Genomic DNA, 18669 nt, shown 5'->3' on the forward strand with positions numbered 1-18669 from the left:
AGTATGGAAAATGCAAATAAAATAAAAATGCAGTGTTTCTTACATTTACTTTGACTTTTATTTCATTGTAGACAGGATGAACCTGAGATATATTTAATGTTTTATCTGCTCAACTTTATTTCATTTATTAATAAACATCCATTCCTGCATTTCAGGCCTGCAACACATTCCAAAAAAAGTTGGGACAGTAAAGCATTTACCACTTTGTAATGTTGCTATTCCTTTTCACCACACTTAAAACACGTTTTGAGTGGCGGTTCATGATGCAGTGCCGTCAGAGGGATAGAAGATCACAGGCGTTCAGCTTAAGCTTAAGCTTAAGCCCTTGGCCTTTATGCACTGAAATTCCTCCAGATTCCTTGCTTGGTTTAGGGATATTATGCACTGTAGGGAGAAATATGCAAATCCCTTCCAATCTTACTTTGAGGTTCATTGTTTTTAAACATTTCAATCATTTTCTCACACATTTGTTGACAAACTGGAGATCCTCTGATCATCTTTGCTCATTAAAGACTCAGCCTTTCCTGGATGCTGCTTTTGTACCAAACCATGATTACAATCACCTGTTTGGAATCACAACATTATTTAGTTTTTTCATTACTCATTACTAGCCCTAAATTGCCCCTGTCCCAACTTTTTTTGGAATGTGTTGCAGGAATGGAGGTTTATTAACCAATTAAATGAAGTTGAGAAGAAGAAACATAAAATATCTTGGGTTCTAACTGTCTGCAATCAAATAAAAGTCAAAGTAAATGTAAGGAACACTGTGTTTTTATTTTATTTGCATTTTCCATACTGTCCCATCTTTTTCTAATTTGGGGTTGTAATTTCTCTTAAAACTTTTAATTGCAAAAACAGTTACAAGACTTTTTAAAGACATATGTAATGGCACTATTCTATGTGAGTTGGGGCTTTTTAACTCTCTAGTAGCACTACTTTTGAAATCCAGTGTAGGCCTACATCAGAGTAACAGTTATTCAGAAAATGCACTTAATAGTTATTAAAGCAATTTCATAATACAGGTTATTGTTTTCTTATATACTTTTTGACCACCACTTGCTCTGTAAAATGTTCCTTAAAGAATGTGTATGTTTATCTGACATATAGTTACTAAGGTGAAGTTAAACAATTTATGGAGGTGGGCTGTTTTTTTCTTGTTTTACAGAATGACAGTTTTAGTATGATAATGATAGTAAAGATGCCTTCTTAGGACAATCCCATTACAAGAGCAAATAAAAGGAAACATGCTAAAACCACTGAGCGGAATAAATCAATGGACCAAAAAACAACCAAAAAGAGTGGTGGGAAAAAGTCAATAAAGCTAGTCTTCACACAAAAAATAAGGTAAACAAAATAACTTTCCTTAACCTTATATAAACACAAAACATCTAGGGCCCTTGGGAAACTTAAAGGACCTAATGGTTTGGGGTTTGCTTTTTAAAAAACATCCACACAAAAATTTTAAAGCTGTTTATTAACAGTGCATTTGATGTATTGCATTTTTAAATAGCACTAGCATTTTTCTTAATTAACTTATGATTTGGGGTGCTAATATCTAAAGAGTGCAATATACAAACCAGCAAGAATGTGAATCGATTCATCAACCCCAGCAGCCTAAGAAAAACTGAGTGGGATATTGAATGTGTAAATGAATACAAATGACAGATAGGTACTAATTTGATGCTCTTTTTGCACCATGGTGGCAGTAACTCTGCAGTAACTCTGGCAAGTGTGAGACTACAAGTGTGAACATTGTGTCCTGCCATGATCTCTTGATCTTTCTGTTTTACACAGTATAGACACAGAGTAGATATTTATATATCCCAGTTTATATGTGACAATAATATACATAATTCTTCCTTTGTAATTCTATCAAATTTCAGATATTTAGTCCAGAAAAGCTGTATTATAGTCTTAACTGACATGCTATTACATGACCTGTCAGGGTGCCAAAAACTCACATTGACATGCCTACTAACTTTGTAACAGATCCCAGACAGACACTCAGTCTACAGTGTATATACTGTATGACTATATTGTAATAAGTAGGTATTTAAAGTTCTGTTGATTTTGTTAGTAGTATACACTGATCAGCCATAACATTAAAACCATCTCTGGTTTCTACACCCACTGTCCATTTTATTAGTTCCACTTACCATATAGGAGCACTTTGTAGTTCTACAATTACTGACAAAAAAACACCTGATATCAAAAGAAGCACAGAGCATATAATATACCCCACTTAAACTAATATACCCCACTCTATATTAATTGTCATTTATGCATGTATTTTTATAATAATTATAATAATTTAGTCCTTTCAGAGGCTAGACTGCAAGCACTTTTAACGTTAGTCCATTTGCCAGATCAGAATATCAGTGATTGTTTTGATTATTTTCACCATCTGTGATATGACGGTATTGAGATGTATTGGGATGTAAGTGATTTCTGCAACTCTTTTTTGTGATGGAATGACTGGAACACAAAAACACTTGCATACTTTAACTTAAAGAATAAGTTAAAATAAACCAAAGCTTGCTTAAGTTCATCATGAATATGCTGCACAGTCTTGTTGACCCAAACCATTACTGGCTTTCTTTTCTTAAGCATCAAAGGATTTAAACTCAGGAAAATCAATGTCTCTGAGGGGTTCAGTCCTCATCCTAACATCAAACATCTGAAGCAAAATTGTTATACCGCAATCACCAGTACTCCAACTACTCTAACTGAACATGAATTGGCCAGAATCACTGTGTTTCTGAGAATATATTAAGTCTGTAATTAATTCCTAAAACTATACAGTCTAAGCACATAAAATAATTCGACTTCAAACCATGTACCAACGTCTGTTTAGTCAGGATAACATTGAGGATAGATAAGTGATAAAATGTGTCATTGTTGTTGCAGAAACATTACCAACCTGTTAACAACAGGATGAGCTGTATGATTCAACATTTTGGGGGTGACTCGGTGGTGCAGCTGGTGGAGTAAGGAATGCAGTGCAACAGGTTTGATCCTGGTCACTGGTCACTGTGTGTGAAAGGTTAAGCCAGAGAGATCATGACCCTTTTTACAATGAAGAATTTATAAGTAAAGATGAATAAATGTAAATTTTTAATTGCCATATCTAATTATGTCTGAGAGACTTTGTACCCTTTTAGTCAAAAGTGCATTTGTGAGGTCAGACAGTGATGTTAGAGGAGAAGGTGTGGCTCATAGTAAGTGTTTCAGTTCGGTTTTGAATTAGGTTGAGGTCAGGGCTCTGAGCAAGCCACTGGAGTTCCTTTACACCCAAGTCTAAACCATGTCTTTATCAACCAACAGAAAAACAATGCTGGAAAAAAAAGTCTCTGCCAGTATGTTGCCTTTAAACAGGAAGCACATATTTTACAAACCCCATTTCCACTTTCTAAATATGCAATAAAAACTAAAAACTGCAATTTGTTAAATCACTTGTTCCTTTACCTGATAAAAGTGCAAAGTGTTTTCAGAGACAAGTCTTATTTGTAAATGCAATAAACAATAGAATGTGATGCCTGCAACACACTCAAAAAAGTTGAGACAGATGCAAAATTAGACTAAGGTTATACAAGTAACACTGTTCTGGAAGGTTCCACAATTAGTAGTTTTACAGGTGACAGGTGAGGCCATCAGAATTGAGTATAACAGAGCCTCCACCAAAGGCGTAGTCTTTACAGGCAAGGATGGGCTGTGGTTCACTATTTTGTGCCAAGGAGAATAAGAGAGTTGTCAGTCAGCTCAAACACAAAGTTTCTCAGCACGAGATGGCAAAGAATTTAGGTCTTTCACCATCTACAGTTCATAATATCCTTAAAAGATTTTTGGAGTAAGGGAAAATCTAAGTGCTTAAAGGCCAAGCAAAAACCGCTGATGAATGTGTGTGAAAAGCAAGCTCTTAGATAGTACTGTTTGAGAAACTGTGATGCTACCATGAGGGACATAGCCACATGGGCTTGGGAGTATTTTAAAAAATAAATGTCACTTAACACAGTCCACCTCTGCATCAAAAAAACTGAAACTGTATTATGCAAAAATAAGCCACATATTAATTTTGTGCAGAAACGCTGGCAAGTTCTCTGGGCCTAAAGTCATCTGAGATGGACTAACAGACAGTGGAAATGTGTTTTGTGGTAGGACAAGTCCATGTTTTAGCTTGTTTTTGGAAAACAAGACCATCCATACTGTTACCAACGAAATGTGCAAAAATCAACATCTGTGATGGTATGGGGGTGCATTAGTGCATACCACATGGGTGATCTGCATATATGTGAAGGTACCACTGATGACTTGGTATTTTGGAGAGATGTATGCTGCTGTCAAGTCATCTTCTTCCAGGAACTCCATGTCTATTTCAGCAGGACAAAGGCCTCATTCTGGATGAGATACATGAGTATGGCTTCTTAGACATAGAGTGCGTGTGCTTAACTGGCCTCTCTGCAATCCAGATCTGTGTCCTATTAAAAATGTATGGTGCATTATGAAGGAGAGAATTAGACGATAGCAACCACGGAGTGTAAACAGTGGTAAACATGCCTGTGTTCCAGTTTTCAAGTGTGTTGCAGGCATACATTTTTAAATTTGTTTATATTTAACAAGTTCATTATTAACACACTAAAAATATTTGTCCTTTTGTGTGTTAAATAAAGGTTCAAGTGAATTAACAAATTACAGATTTCAGTTTTTATTGCATTTTTAGAAAGTGTCCCAACCTGTTTGGAAATGGGTTTTGTAATTTATATAATGTTAGCAATGTGCGTGACACATTATTCAGAAATGCCACTTAAACTCGATATTTAAAAGGATTGCAGTCAGAGAAGAACACCAGCTCAGTCAAACAAAAATTGACAAGATTAATAACTCAGCACTTGCCAAAACCTGTAGCTGCAGAAAAATAATCAATAGTGTATAAAGGCTTTACAAACCAAACATTAACTGAGTCAGTCCCAAGAAATGACCGTGGAGTCTGAGAACCTGCAGGCCTTTGGTAACATATTCTCCTTCTAACTAATTAGTTTAAATTTCACAATGGCTCTGACATTGGTTTTGGCTATCATCATCTAAAAAACATTGTTTATTAATTACATTAATATTTTTCATAATTGTCATCATTATTGCACCATTATCTGTTATTTATTTATATATTTTTCTTGTGAATTGAAAGTATTCTAGTTTCCATTATTCCCAATTGAACACTTTGTTCCTAATAGATACTTTGTTTCTTCAAGTGGCATTGGTTTTGTTACATGAGGTTCATGCTATTCTCCTGTCAGTCTAATGACCATTTTTACTCACAGTCCCCAGCCACCCTTAGGATTTCCTTATTATATTACACTATTATTTAACATTTGTTAAAAACTGTCTTTAAAAAATGGTGGGCTGTTCCCTTTAACTTACTGATTATACTGTACATATGCATAACATTGCTAAATGTAATTGTTTCATCAATCAATTTTACTGCATAAAATACCCCACATGCATTTTTTTTAACCTCATCTATCATTTATCATTTACACTTGTCTCTAGTCTTGTCTCTCTATATCAGTTTTGCTTATTTTCACCATCTGTGATATGACAGTATTGAGATGTATTGGGATGTAAGTGATTTCTGCAACTCTTTTTTTGTGATGGAATGACTGGAACACAAAAAGACATGCATACTTTAACTTACAGAATAAGTTCAAATAAACCAAAGCTCACTTAAGTTCATCATGAATATGCTGCACAGTCTTGTTGACCCAAACCATCACTGGCTTTCTTTTCTTAATTCAAGATTCAGGAGTTAAAGGATTTAAAGTCAGGAAAATCGATGTCTCTGAGAGGTTCAGTCAAAGTCCTGATCCTAACATCAAACATCTGAATTAAAATCGTTTACTCAGTACCATGTACTGGCCAACACTACACTTGTCTCTAGTCTTGTCTCTCTTAATTACTTTTTTTTAAGAGTAGGAATGTCTTTTTGTATTTATTGCACTGTTGTTTATCTGCACTTTGTATATCGTATTGTCTTGATCTTTTTGTTCTATGTTGCACCCTGGTCCTGGAGGAACGTTGTTTTGTGTCAATATGTACTTATATACAGCTGACATGACAATAAAGCCTCTCTTGAACTCTTGAGCATGCCACATCATTTTGGTCGTAGTGTGTATAATAGTGTTGAGCTTTGCTAAAATTGAATTTAAACAGTTTTACCTCTAATAATTTAATTTGAATATCACTGCTTAAACTTGTCTAAAAGGCACTGCAATACCTTCGTGTTGGTGAACGGTGAGTGCGTGGCGACAGCAGGCCTGACAGAAAGTGTGGGTGGGTACGGAGCGACCACTCCCTGCTCCACGTTCCCTCCCTCCCTTCTTCCCTCCTTTCTAGTCAAGGTCTTTGGCGTGCCTCGTGTTCAGCCATTCTCCACAGCCTGAAGTTAGGAACCGGCAGCCAGCCTGAAGAGAGAAATATTCAGAGAGAGAGAGAGAGCACAAATAAACAGAACAGTAAAAGTGAGGAGAAGTTTGTTAAAAGTTGGACGGTGGGAGAAAACTTTTGCGGCTGTGGCAGAAAGGCATGAGCAGCGGAGGATGCTCATGCCGAGGTGGTGAAACTTTTTGGAAAGCACTGAGCTTCTCCAGGTAAAGAACATAAACTTTTATAAGTTTTGCGGGTTTGAGAATTTTAATGGTTTAAGTTTCTGTTGTATTTTAAAAAACTAGAGAGCGAGAGCGAGTGTTTGAGTGCAAAGTTTGGTCCGTCATTAATGCATTGCTAAGAAGTCTTGGAAGAGGTGCGACTGTTCGTGTTTGTAACTTATGGTCACGGTGTTCCGTAAATTCCCCCTCTCTTCTTTCACGCAGGATTTTTTTTAACTACACTTTGGTCTGTAAACATAGCATTTGGTCTATTTACCTCAAACGGAGTGTTTGTGTACTTTCAATTTATATAAAGCTAGTTTTCACGCTGTATAAAATACTGGTAGTGTTAACAGCATTCCATACAGCGGTCGAACTTTCTAATGTAAACGCTATACAGCTACTTTCATTGCTCATATACACTCCTAAAGCATTTACACGATAAAATGTATTATTTTTTTTAACTTGTATATTATAAAAAATTTGCAGCGGTGTTTATTTGGTGAACATATAATAATTTAAAACGTAATAATGTTTGTTAGTTGTGTAGAAAACGGACTGTATGGAATACTGTGACCTTGCGTTAGTGGGTGTGTTCCAGGTTGCACAATTGCCAGATGCGTTGCGTAGTATTAAACCCACGGCTTTTTATGCAGCTTATTATAGTTTTAAATTCTGATTTGTTTCCAGACAGTGTATATTATAAATTTATATGTATTTTAGGAATAGAGAAAGCGCCTAAGTTTGTTCCTAAAAGGTGATGAAATGCCAAAACATCCCCCCAAGCTTGTGCCAACTAATTGCAAGGGAAATTTTCTAATGCTTTGCATGGCATGCAAAGACTGTCCCCACACCCTGGAGTATAGAAAAAAAAAGTAGTAGTGTTGGGTCTGAATGGTTGTGCGATGCAAAAAGTTTGCCTGAAAAACGCAAAAAAGTGTGTGCAACCAGCAATATGACTCCCTTCTTTATACAAAAAGTGTTTTTTTTTTGCTTTTCTGGTTATCCTTTTTTCCTTAGTCTCTTGTACAGTTGACCAAATGTGGTCATAGCCTGTTGCACCTCAGTACAAAAGTTAGAACCAAGAGAATTGCATGTGCCTCACTTTTCTGAACTTTTTTTGCCTTAGACTTACTAAACACCTAGTGTTTGTGTTTTAGCACACATAAAACATCTAAAATGTATAGGCTTTTGCTATTTCTCCCTGTTTTCTGCCTTCATTATTCCTGACATTCGGTTGTAGGCAGGGTGTGGGAAGGGGGATGGAGCACTGAGGGTGGGTGATGGAATGTAGTGGTTTGGAAAGACTTACTAATTGAAACCAGGTTCAAGCCTAAGCGAGGAAAAGTAGGGCTTGCTTAAAGAAACATAAATGAGAGGTTTTATTCATCCGCCACTCTTACTTTAGATTACTTTAGGTAGATTTGACATGTCTAAGGTTTTAATGCTCTCTGTATATCCATTTAAAAGTTAAAAACCAGAGATAAACGAGGTGACTCCTTAACGTCAGGAAAAGCTTAAAATCAGTTAACATGGACTGTTTAGAATAGTAAAGCATTGTTTTCTTTGTGAAAAAAAAAAGTGGATCTGCTTGGATAAGGAACTGCATATTTTGATCCCATCCCCCACTAGTGCCACACCCTTCTTGTTTGTTCTGGCAGTGAAGTATGAATAGCAATGTGTGGGTTATATGATCACAAATGTACATATTTTGTTATATATATATATATATATATAAATCAACTGTACCCAAAAAGTTAAATCACACATGATGTACTGTTTAACATTTAAATGCCAAAATATCAATTATCATTTTGGTTAGTTTTGGCATAATATTTATACTTAAACATCATAGATCATAGCACAACCGGATGGAGTGCGTGACAGTTACATTCATGTGTGATTACTTGCCGCTTGCTAACTGTCAGGTTAATCTGAACACCTCTAATAATACAAAATGTATTTATTCATTTTGCAAATACACAAGTTGCTTGCAAGAACATTCTTCTGCTGGGTGGCATTCAAATCCTTACATACCGCAGCTTTTACATTGTTTCTTCTTTGTTAGTTAAAGAATAATTCCAATAATTTTTATTTACTAGTGCAATTCATTACAGTATCACATTTATAGAACGGCTAAGCATGAAGTTTGAAAATTATTTAAGCTGTTTTGTGTTGTTCTTAATATGTATTAACGGGCCGCTTGGGTGGCACGGCAGAAAATTAGGCTAGCCCACTTTCACTGAGATCCAGGGTTCAGACCCCCACCAGCAATATCGGCTGATTGGACGTCTAAATACAGACATGATTAACTGTGTCTGAGGAAGGGATGGCCGAGGCCCTGCCGTCCTGTCTGGGGTGTGTTATTGCATTGTGCCTGGTGATTCCGGGGTAACCGAACCCACCGCAACCCTGCCCAGAATAAAGCAGTAGATTAAAACATGAGAATGAAATAAGTAGTTTTAAAGGATGGATTGCATATATGTTAGCAGCATGGCCTTTTTGAGTTAGACATCCACCTGGTCACCACCTTGCATTAAAATGATAGACAAATTGTCAGAACGGAATGCATCATCATCTTGTTTGGAATTTTTATTACAGCTCATGTTTGTGTAGCTGCAGATGTTATATAAACGCAGAAATCCCCGGTTAGCTTTCTTTCCCCTAAACATTGTCTGATCATTGTGATGGGTCTTGAAACAACCTAAATATTAATCTAGAACTTTTGTCATGCAACATCATGCTCTTCTGTCTCCTGCTGTTTGATTGTGTATGCTGCACATGCATATGAGGTATTTATTACTAAGCTTTTTATTAAGTGAATTTAATAAACACATACTAGTCTTGTTAGTTGTCTAGTTAACAGAAAATATAATAGATTATTTTTTTTATGATTAACAATTTCTCATTATGTTCCTCATTGGAATAGATTACTCTGTAAGGTGTTTTCGTGTTGAGTTGCAGATTGAGCCACTTTTGTGCAATAGCGCAGAAAGCTTTTACATAGAGACCACCTTTTGTTTTTGATAGTGTAGATAGGAGGGGCACTTGTGAGGAGTTGTTTTTATATCAGCGTGAAACGGAAAGAGTTTGGACTCATGCACACTTCCTCTGTCATTTCCTTGCAGGCTTGTCGAGGGTTTGCCATATATAACAGAAGGACAGAAGTATAGGAGGAACAGGCTTGTTAACCACCAACTGTTAAATTGTTGTTTGCTTTATTTCTGATGTTTGTACTGCATGCGTTTGTAATCCTTTTGTAGTTTATTTAGAATATCCATTACGGGTAAACCCTCAAAAAAGCATTGAGACTTTAGAAGCTTAGAAAAGTCTGATGATCTCTGACTCATATTCAACTCATTTTTTTTTGTCTCCAAGAATATGAGATGTTTGCTGTTGTTACATCGCTATGGTTTAGCTTGTCTGAACTAAGCCATGGTTGAGAAATACTGACTCTGAATGTTAGGAACAGTTGAGCAAAGACCACAGCAGCATCTTGATGACTCAGAATTACATTTTCCATGAAGCTAGACTCTGTTGTAAACAGTAATCTAATGCCATGGAGCCCAAAGTAATTATAGTTTTGTTTCTTTTTTTCATATGTTTAAACAGTTTTCACATTTATTAGTAGATGAAATGCAATTAGCAGCTTTATTATCCATCATGCTTATGGCTAAAAAAAGAAGCCATAAAACCAGTTCATGTGCATTGCAAAACTGCCATAGAAATAAAGATTGACACCTTTGCTTTTAACTGTTAGTTATTAAAGGGTGTGGTAGCGTTATGAACAGCCTGAAATTGTGGATGCAATAACTGCAAGATTGAACTTGACTAAATGATCTGGTTGATCTTCTGCAGCCTCTTGTCATAGGTGCTTCTAAAAGCTTTGAAAGACAACCACATGTTTACAAACTGTTGTACTGATTTATGAACGTTTCATCCATAAAGTGTCATAGTGTATACAGACTTAAGTTATTGGAAAACCTTATTGTGTGTTATAAGTGCTGGTCAATATGACTTTGTTTCTGATGGTATAAGTGTGCTATATAAAGTATACAATATCCGTGCTTGCATAGATTAATTTCCAATTTCAAATCCATATATGATTTTAATTATATTGCCCAACTCTACTTTAAAGTATTGTGTAGTTTTTTGTAACTTGCTTTCGATTAAATGTAAGTATAATGCTAAAAATTAGTATTAGGGTTGCAGATGCTGCCAATACCTTTTATAGTTAACTAAAAAAACGACAAGCCCATAGTGTTCCATCAGAATTTAAAACACGTCATTGTTTTATATCAACAAATCACACATTTTACTGATTAAAAAAAGTGTAGCATAGCAAACGTGGCAGTAATGTAGAACAGTAAGATGAACACTATAATACACTACAAGCAAGGAGTTGAGCTTTCGGAATGTAGATTTTACACAGTGCATTACAAGCCCTAATCAAGCATGCTTATGAACTAATAAGGAAGCAGTACTTGTATTAAGACACTTGCTGACAGCATTAGTGTGGTTTTTATAAGAATTTCTACCTTCATGCTGGCTCATGGTACAAAATATCCACATCATTTTAGTACAAATCACAAAAACAAAGAGCTTTCACTGAGATCTGTGTTTGCAGAGTTTAACATGCAGTCAGGGTCAGGGGCTCAAAACAGCTTTAGCGTTTGTAATTTTGATATGTAATAGTTACATTCCTTATTTAAATTATGCAAATGCGTTAAAAAAATCCTTTCCGGATTAGTAACTCTGAACACGACCGTACACACAGCTGGCGCATACTCACTGAAGGTGGGTTTCAAATCAGAGCTCTTAATCTGTAGAGTTCTATAGCTGCATAGCTGCGCTCTCAATTATAATCAAGCACCAACTGTTGGAAACGAACAGTTAAATTGCATTTTTAACCATCATTAATCAAACTACTTTATTACCCACGTTCTTCAGACTTACATTTAGGTTAAAATAAGTAGGTAAAACATAATACAAATGCAATATTTGCATGATACAGCTATTTGCTATGATGAAATATTTTTCATTAGGACTTTATTACACCTAAATAATTGATCCGTTTTTGCAGGTACACACCCAAGATAGGCTGATTCATTACAGGGCAGCACTCCCTGACTCCATTTACTTACTTACTTAATTACACATTGTTACAATTCACAAGTTGTTACAGGTTTATTAGGTGTGAGCAAATTGGAGTACCTGGGGGTTTGTTTTATTCTCTAAAAAACAAGCTTATGTACTTTTATAAATTACAAAAAAGTGTCACTAAATTATTTTATTTTCATCAACTGCTTAATCCTGGTCAGAGCCGTGTCAGGTCTGGTACCACCAGGAAACTGTGAACGCAAGGCATAAATACCCTGGACAGGGGGCCAATTCATCACAGAACTTGCCCTCATACACGGCCAATTGTGTCTGTGTAGATGCCACTAAGATTCTAACCAGGATCTCGGTGGTGGTGAGCTAGTATAATAGACCATTGAACTACCTAAGTGCAGTGTCACTTACATTAATCATGCAATCATCAGTAAAACCTAACCAAATGGGTGTCCTGTTTTATTAGTGCCTATACTTAGGGGTTGAGCAGAGTGATTGGGCAAAAACATAAGACATTGCTTTAGGGTTAGTCATGGTAGGAGAGGCTGGGCTTTCTTCCAGCTGGCCTGACTGCTCTCTCAAGGAATGTGTAAGACTGGAGGCCAGGGTGGGGCCCTGAGCTCTGTGAGCTTTAGAGATGGTGTGCTCACGGCTGCTCGTATTCTCACCATAGGGTGTGTCCTGTACTTTAAATGCAGTGAATAAGGATATACCCTAGCAGTTTGAACATTTTGTGATGGAGCTGTTTGTCGCATTCTTTGAGGTTTTACCTTGTAACCTTTCCTTGTGATATTTGACACTAATTTATTGCCCCAATGATGTCCTTTTCAAATCAACATCAGATTTTTCACCATAAAGTACATACTGGCCCATTGCCTTGATTTACTTGCTTCAGCTATATCATGGTGCCGACAGAATCAAAAAGTAAGCAGAAGTCTCTTGCATGTCAGTCTTTGAAGTGTACACAGCTGCTCTGCCATGCGTTGTTCTGTGCAAACACTGTGACATGCTCACCCAGCCTGGCCTTTATCCCCATCTATCTGTATCTATTTCAGTCACGGCTTCAAAAAACTGTCTGGGTAATGCAACTATGCTTAATACTGTATAGTTTGTGTGGGACATTTTTAAAAGGCCTGTCTTGTCTGTATTGATAAACAATATGCTCTGTTGTTGCCAACAACTTTGACTCTTAAACCCTGCCCTTCTTAAAATACCTTTCGTAAATCTAGCTCATTATTGTGTAACGTGATCAGTTGTGTAACCTCACCTTCACATCAATAACCGTCTTTAATGACAGTCTTGGCTGCTTCTTGTACATGGGTCCATTTAATGTAGTACAGCTAACAAATTAAGCTTGTTCTCTTCAGAATCATTGCTGCTTTTGTTAACTTGCTTATAAAATTATTGTCACCTGTGTTGTGTAAATACATGAAGGTGCCACAATAGAAACAGGAAAGACTAAGTAAAAGGTGGGAACCTTTGATGCATCTTAACTTTTGACTTCCTGTTCATTTAAATCATCAGACCTTAAGGGTAGAATCTAAATACTTAGTTTTTTTCGGACCAATTGAAATAACCGGTGTTAAAAAGGTGATTGGTTCTTGACCCAGTAATGAGGTGTGCTATATGCACATGATAAAGATGTACAATATTAAAGTATATGTCTAATTAGTACCTTGACCCTCAGTATTTTGACCTTTATGGGTGTGGTGTGCAGATTGGGATTAAGCTATTCGATTAAGCCATGCCAAGAAGATGGACAGAAGTGCATTTACTTGCATTCTGAATTAACAATGTAAGTCAAATAGTGCAAATATAAAGAGAAAAAAAGAGTATCTAGCATTTCTGTTAATTGTATGCTCAGGTAATTGTACAGCTCTTTAATACAGAGTATGACTGCATGTGCAGTGTATTTATGCTCTTTCTGTAAATAGCCATTTATGTTGACTTGTGAGTGGTCATTAAAAGGTAAAGCTAAACCATGCTGGATATTCATAATTACTGTTCTTTTGCAACACTTGGGCAGGTCTCTACTGGCTAATACTTGTCGGTGCTAACTCCACCATTTGTGTTCAGTGTCATTAAATGAGATGGGAACCTTTTCCCCCCTTCAGTTGCCTGAGGAGTTTTAATAAAAACTGTTTTTATAAAGGAACTTGTAGAAACCTCTCCTTGGTATATATCTTTAATTTGCTTTAGTTGTTCCATCTTGTCTATTTAAATTTCAGACTGGCACAAAATACATAAAGTCTACCTTTTTTTGACAGTATGCTTTTGATTAAGACTAGAAAATACTTAATATCCGTCGACATATAATCTTATTTATATATATATATATATAATTTACATTTTACCAGAATTAACCATCTAACAGCCAATTTAGTGATAAAATTGTCTAAAAACAATCTAATATCGGTGTGCCTTTTAAAATGTACAAATGTTTTAAAAATGAAAGATCTGAAGGTCTAAGTATGCTTCAGAGAGACTACCTGTGTGTGTGTGTGTGGGGGGGGGTAATGATCTGTATTTCCTTTAAAAAGTGTAACATTTTATGTAAGTCTAATGTCGTGATATCTTGATGCCTTTTCCTTTGCAACTACTGAAGTATTACATGAATGCTTGTTGACTTGGTAGTTGCTCATCAGATAAATAGGCATCATATTTTAAATTTTATTATTTGATTGCGTGCAAATACATATTTTTTTTATAGTTACACATATTAATCACTTACTATGACTTAACATGGTGCTTACAGCAAAGGGAGTTAATTCGCAGCTACACCTTGGCACCACTTTGTTTAGGTAATGTGTGTTCAGTGTACTGATAAGTCATCTATTGATGGGCGAAGTGGCACAGTTGCAGTAAAAGAGTCTTTCAGCTGATAAGCTTTGCTTTGACTAGCTGCTGATATTGGCATTGGTTTTAAGACATGAACACCGAGCACTAAAGCAAACACTCAACTATAGTGCACTTGTTTAAAAGCATTGTGTACACAAGCCATCCTCATGGACCCCATATGGTCAACATTTTGCTCACTTCACCTCAGAACATGCCTTTGTTCAGTATTTAGGGGTTATTTTCGTAGTTGGGGGTACAGTTTAAGAGCTGTAGGACAAGAAATGTGGATAATCTTGGTGTCATGACCTGGTTTGTGACACAATTAGAGATAAAACTAAAATAACTGGACTGTTGTTGAAGATCGTGTTTGATGAAACACGTTTCATGATGAACATAGGAAAAACGGACGTTTATATGCAGATTTGCTTGATGTTTGCTGTTTTGCATGCTGATCAGGCTTCACATGGCAAATAAGTGTCAGCATGTTTGTTGGTCTCCAACTTCACTTTAAAATATAATTATAAATTATAAATCTGATGGAAATTTCCATGACCAGGTTTTAATAAGCAAACGCAAGAAATGTTTTGCAACATGCTTTTCTTTCATCGTTATTTATTTTATTGTTTTTTAATGCTCTAGATAAGAGTTGGATCAGATCCAACGCAGTATGTGCATGTGTTTATTTTATGGGAGTATTTCAGATTCTATTTACCCTGCTTAATAATTAATCCATTCAATTGAACACATGGAAATTAAACAGTTGTTGAATTAGTTCTGTTTAGTTAATAACTAAAACATTGGAATGGAGGAACGTTTGGGTGTGTTCAGGCTCAGATAAACCCCATGGTTCAGGCTTGTGTAAAGGAATGCTGTTTGTATTGTGTTAGTGCAGAATCTGGTTCAGTCACTGTCGCCCTCTGAGGGCAAAGCAGAGAAAGTGGAAAGTAAAGGGTGGGGCCCTGTTTTAAAGGAAAAGGGGGAAAAAGGAGTTTCCTACGCTGTTCCAGTAGCCTAAAGCACGAAAGATAAAGGAAAGGCAAGGTCTGTTACAAATATAACAAGTAATATTAGTCATCACTTCAATGTGTGCTCACATGATCAGATCGGGGTGCAAAAAAGCTTTTTTAAAACATAAGTTATGTATTTCATGTCATGCTAATGTGTTTTTCCTTTATTTTCTTTAGGAAACAGTAAGACAGGAGTGGCATTCAGCGTGTCCGACTGTTCTTGAGCACTCGGTAGGTTTTGTTTTCTTTAAAAGCACAATTTTTTTTACTAGATTTGTTGCATAGAAATCTTTTGTGTGTGTGAAATGGTTGTGAAAATGGAAACTGTTTAAATAAAGGGCATCTGATTCATCCATTTTTATGTATCAAAAATGTAGTCTTCGAAAATAAAGCATTGCTTATTTATTCATTTATTTAAAAAAATTATGTTGCTTTAAATATATAAAATGCCAATTAAATAAAAACAAACTTTTTAAACTTAGTCTAGCATTTGTCTAGAAGTTATAGTTGTTTAAAATCTTATGTCAACCATAATGATTGAACATTTGTTTATTTTTGTTTAGTCTTGATTAGTTCTAATATCTATTTGCATTATTCATTTGGCCTGCACAAAAAAAATGGTTATTTTGTTATTAGAATATCTTTACTTATAAAAAGGGACTTTAAACCCTACTCATTGAGAAATTATTTGAAAACTGTTATTTTACATTTTAGTTATTGTGTTAATACATTATTGGAAAATTTTGCTTTTAAATCATTTTGCTCTAAGGAAATCAAAGCTTAAAATGAGGGGAAAAACCTGCAAATATGGTTACAAACATCTGATACTAATTAAATGAAATGTGTTAAATGTAAACATGAAATACAGCCCATTTTTTTATTTAAGAGTATTGGCAGAGTGCTTGTGAACTAAATCTGAACTACAAAACAAATGTGGGATGTTTGCCATGCCTGACCACAGTAATGCCCATAGTAAAATATCTCCACTGGGAAATTTGACACCTAATACCCACCCTTTTTGGCCCCACATTTTATGACTTGACCACCTGCTCACAATGCCCATTTGGACACAACACTGCTGGTATGGTGTTTTATACATTTAGCCACAGTGCATTCCTATTTTTAAAAAAATGTTTTGTTTTTAAGTTGGATACGACCAGTGGTGTATAAAGTACCTGAAGGCCGTACTTGAGTAAAAGTACAAGTATCTTACCAGAAATTTACTTAGATAGAAGTAAAAGTCACCTTTTAGAATATTACTTGAGAAAGTCTAAAAGTATCTGATGTTTAATGTATTTAAGTATCAAAAGTAATTTGATATAAAATGTACTTAAGTATTAAAAGTAGAAGTAAAAGTAAATGCTGTTAGTATAAACTGAAGCGGTCATTTTGAAAAATATGAAGATTGGTCTTTTAAGCCTGTAAACCACCTTAACAACCTTTTTTCTTTCTTCCATCTGAACATGATTTGTGCCAATTCATGATTATAATCAGCTGTTGACATTACCTGTTTAAAATCACATAGATTTTTAGTTTTTTTTTAGAGGAAATATTTGTCGGCAGGTGAGTTTTAAAAAATGATGGACACGTCTTCATGTCTGCACTGAATTAATTTCAAACAAATGTAGTGAAACGTTTTATTTGTGGTTCTAATGTAATCGAAAATGGTAGCTCGATATCTGAACAATCTCAATGCTAATAATTAGAAATATTATTACATGCTGTGGTTTTACTTTATTAATCATTCTTAACTTACATCAGTGTGTTTGGTGAGGTTGGACGGGGAGCTTCTGATATGCCGGTATTTCCATGTCTTTGGGTGAACAGAGCGTCGCGCTTCACTCAGAACGCGAATGTTTGTTTGCACATGCGCAATAATGTGTTTATAACCGCCGATCTAACTTAAAGTGCAGATTCGCCAAACATGCATGTCACACATCTCACATCATTTAGCTAAAAGCAATTCCTGTCGTTTTATTTTGAAGTAACGAGTAACGAATTTACATACGTGAAATGTATCGGAGTAAAAGTACACATTCTCTTTAGGAGATGTAGTGGAGTGAAAGTAAAAGTTGCCGAAAATTTTTATACTCCAGTAAAGTACAGATACTCCAAAAAACTACTTAAGTACTGTAACGAAGTATTATTACTTCGTTACTATACACCACTGGATACGACCACTGAAAGAAAGGTCTGTAGGAGATATTGCAGAACAATGTTTTGCTTGTATTTGTATTTATTTGAAAAACATAAAGCATACATAAGTTTTCTCCTCCCTCCCACTCATTGTCCCTGGGCTTGTGGCCAGGGATCTGTTGGAGTTGAAGGACTGTTGTGGCATCTTGATAAAACATTCTTGGGATGGGAGAGTAATAACAGACCATCCCTAAACCTTGTTGGGACAACACAACACAGCACTGTTAGTTTTCCCCTCCTGCTGCTTTTGATCAGCCTGACTGTAGTAGTTTATTTTCCTTTTCTTTAATGTAACCTGTGATATCTGAAGAGGATTGTGATGGTCAAATAGGTGCTTCAGATGGATTAGCAGAAGTTTAATAAAGGCCCTGAAAGATCTGCCCACAGGCCAGTATAGACATCTAACAGTACTTGTAGGAACTTCTGTATTTTGCTGAGATGAGTAAAGATCACTGTCTTTCCACATGACTCATGTTGTCCTGAACTGGAAAATATACATTTTGCTAATATAATACAGCACTGATCTTGAATTACCTTTTTAAATACAGTATGTGGTAGGAAAGAGAATTTTTGGTCCTTTTGACGGCTTCAGTATCTGACTGAAATCAAATGAGTGCATATTCAAGTACCCCAGAAGTCGAGGTAGGGAGTTGTTAGAAGCAGATTATACAGTGCACCTTGACCACACATCTGTGTCATTGTGGTCAAACACACCTCTAATGAAGTTGGTGTGTGTATACAAATGCACTGTAGATATTATTAGAGGTTAATTAAACTTCAAGAAATTCTGGAAATTCTTGGGACGTGGGCCATTAACTCTCATTAACAATGTTGGGTAACACGGAACATAAGTTATACACACAGGTCTTGTGCAATTA

The 18669-nt window shown here is 35.8% G+C and overlaps 1 protein-coding gene across 1 annotated transcript in view; it reads left to right on the forward strand.

Annotated features, from left to right (window-relative positions):
* Nucleotides 1-6413: 6413 nt before the first annotated feature.
* Nucleotides 6414-18669, forward strand: part of ahnak (AHNAK nucleoprotein) — a 38935-nt gene continuing 26679 nt past the window's right edge. The window contains exons 1-2 of the mRNA XM_063000626.1: nucleotides 6414-6641; nucleotides 15773-15826. The gene's annotated coding sequence lies outside the window, so the exon portion shown is untranslated. The remainder of the gene's footprint in view (nucleotides 6642-15772; nucleotides 15827-18669) is intronic.

Source organism: Trichomycterus rosablanca, chromosome 8 (genome assembly GCF_030014385.1).
Source record: "Trichomycterus rosablanca isolate fTriRos1 chromosome 8, fTriRos1.hap1, whole genome shotgun sequence".
NCBI classification, from domain to species: Eukaryota; Metazoa; Chordata; class Actinopteri; order Siluriformes; family Trichomycteridae; genus Trichomycterus; species Trichomycterus rosablanca.